Raw genomic sequence first — 3563 nt, forward strand, 5'->3', positions numbered from 1 at the left:
TATACACACTATATATATATATATATATATATATATATATATATATATATATATACGCACATATATATATTTGAAAAGATTTCTAAAAGTACCACGCAAGTAAGTAGATATTAAAGTTATCTTTAATACATATATATATATATATATATATAGATAGATGGATATATGCGTGTGTGTGTGTGTGTGTGTGTGTGTGTGTCTACTAAATACCACATTTGACGCTTCCAAAGTTTATATATATTTATATACATACATACATATATATATATGTATGTATGTATGTATACTCATGTATTTGTGTGTTCTCGTAAAATATGCAAAAATGTGTATACGTATACATATACATACCTAATACACACACACTCACACGCACACACACACACACACACACACACACACACACACACATATATATATATATATATATATATATATATATATATATACAACAGACGATTGTGTATGCATAAGTTTACTAATATACACACACGCACATATGCGCACATGCACAGACAGACACACACACATACACACATACTTTTACGCACATTCACACATCCATACACATACGCATGCTGAAATACATAATTGCATACTTGTAAATGGCACCTCAGTGATTTATGAAGACATTCCTGTCAACAGTTGATTTTCTATGAGAAAACCGGAATAGTAAGTAATATTATAAGACAAAAACTTGGCGTAGAATCGCGCATAGTTTTTCATTCTTGGAGTATTTATTACATTTCATTGTCTTTTCTTTGTTACAGAACAATTTGTCTGAACTGTTTTTCAGCTGTTTCTTCTCCGAAAAACATATATAGCATCAGGTAAGGAAGAACATACAGATATACGGTTATAGGGATAAGCATCTACTTAGCTGTCTATATCTCTATCAATCGATCTGTCTGTTTATCTACTCACACACAAACAGAAACGTACATAGTAAACGCACCCAAAGTCTAGCGACACATATTCAAGGAAGAGTGATCGCCAAGGTTAAAATCAGTGAATGGGAGACCGAATTTCACATAGAAACCGCGGGGTGATTTCTTGAGGCCTATATCAGGTCATCCCATAAGTTCTGTCCGGTTTTACCTTTTTTTTTTAATTGAATGGAATTTAATAGTATTTTAGAATGTCTAATGGAATTTAAAATTAATTTTTATGCCTTTGTGTACATTTAAACTGACTAAATATTATTTTACAGTATAATAGAATTAAAATTGCTTTGATTAAAACCCTTTCTAACATGGCAGTATCCAAAGAGCATTTGAGGCACATAATGCTTTATGAGTACAAAAAAGGAAACTCTGCAGCCGAAGCGACTCGAAACATACTCTCAGTTTATGGGAAAGAATGCTTGAATGAAAGAACTTGCAGAAGATGGCTTGCAAAATTCAGAAGTGGAGATTTAAGCCTTCAAGATGAAAATCGAACAGGATGTCCAGTTGAGTTTGATGATAAGCTACTTGAGGCATTACTTGAAGAAAATCCTGCATTATCAGTTGAAGAATTGGCAATGAAGCTTAGTTCAAACCATACAACTGTTCATCGTTATCTTCAACAACTTGGAAAGGTTCCTAAACTTGGAAAATGGGTGCCTCATGAATTGTCCGAAAGCAACCACTAATCCCGAGTTGACATCTGTTCTTCTCTCCATTCTCGCGAACTCATTTCACCCTTTTTGGATAGACTTGACTGGTGACAAAAAATGGATCTCCTATCGAAATGTTAAACGTTGTAAACAGTGGCTTGGTAAAAGGGAAAAGACTCAACCACAACCGAGAAGGGAACTTCATAGGAAAATGGTTCTTCTCTCTATCTGGTGGGTTTGCAAAGGAGTAATTCACTTTGAATTGTTACCATCTAATGCAACAACCAATGTTCAAATCTACTGTCAGCAATTAGAGCTTTTGCACCAAGCTTTGAAGAAAAAAAGACCCGCTTTAGTGAATCGTATAGGAGTGATGTTTCATCAGGACAATGCGCGACCCCTCACTGCAAAGGTCGAACGTCAGAAGATCGAAGAGCTTGGCTGGGAAAAAAATCCTCATCCACCTTATTTTGTGTCGCTGCTATAATCGGTTTCTATATATGTATATTTGTGTATATTTGTGTATGGGTTAGTATGTGCGTGTGCGTGTGCATACATCTATGTGTTTGTGTCTTTGCGTTAGTGTTTGTCCCCACGAAACAGCTGTACAACCGATCCCGGTTTGCTTTTGTCTCCCCAAAATAACTACCAGATTTAAAAATAAAATCTAGAAGTCAATTTGATCGAAAAAAAATACCTAGAAGACGGTGCACCAATGTGGCCGCATTCCAATGAATGAATTTAGTTTACATGAAAACAAAAAAATACCTTTATTCATTCTTTCGCTTATAAATCATATAACTTATTATAAATATGGCCAACCTGAAGGCACTAATTTATCCCTTTTAAACTACTTTATTTAGCATATGTAATTGGGTGTAGCGATATTTCTGAGCATACCGATATATGCAATGAAATGGGGTTATTCGACTGTTTTCAACTCTAATGTTAGAGTAAGTCGTAAAATGGGAACCGTGATAACTAGCTACCAAGGTTGCCATCGAAATTATATACATGTGTAACATCATTTAAATGTATCGTGTACTTTGAAGTGCGGATTTCTTCGGCGTTTAATCAAGAATGTTATACCCCCGTGGACACACTAACACACATGCACAGGTGTAAATATTGTGGGCAATCTCTTTCTCTCTTTTTCTCCCTATCTGTCTCTCACGTACACTATCTGCCTCCCGCGCTCTCTCTCTCTCACTATCTATGTATCTATATATATACATCCATGTATCTATCTATCTATCTATCTATTGCAAGATAGTAGGATAGGTAGATTAACATATATATATATATATATATATATATATATATAAGATACATACATACATACATACATACATACATACATAGATGGATACCAGAGCTGGCTGTAAAACAACCTGAAAGAGCTCTCAAAAATTAGTCGTGTTGAACGTATAGTAAAAGTCGTATATCCATGAAAATGAGTGGCACGCACAGACGTGCACGCACACATGCACAAGTGCCTACATATAAAACCTTTTAAATGACACGCAAATCTCGATGAATTCTAAATTACGGCTTGTTGACTTTTCAAACATGGCGGAGTCGATCGTCATGAGATCTGCTTTCAGTCGTTTTCTTCTACAGGCACAGAGAAACGAAGTGATATGAAAGCGAGATCAGTATTTCACCAATTCCGATGATGTAAAACAAATTAAGACCTGGACATGATTCGAACTCAGAATGCAAAGAGCGGGAACTAATATATCTCAGCAAACTAGCTCATTGTCAAAAGATTTTCAATCGAACTCCGTATGGCATGTATATGTATATACATACATCACTTGATTAGGTGATCAACCAGACACCCAGTTGTTGTTGCACATCGATGATCACAATGCGCGTTGCATCTTTTTAGCCTTCGAATCACGCCACCGCACTGGCAAAGGAGAGCATTTCACTCTTTATATATATATATATATATATATATATATAT

Source organism: Octopus bimaculoides, unplaced genomic scaffold (genome assembly GCF_001194135.2).
Source record: "Octopus bimaculoides isolate UCB-OBI-ISO-001 unplaced genomic scaffold, ASM119413v2 Scaffold_217185, whole genome shotgun sequence".
NCBI classification, from domain to species: Eukaryota; Metazoa; Mollusca; class Cephalopoda; order Octopoda; family Octopodidae; genus Octopus; species Octopus bimaculoides.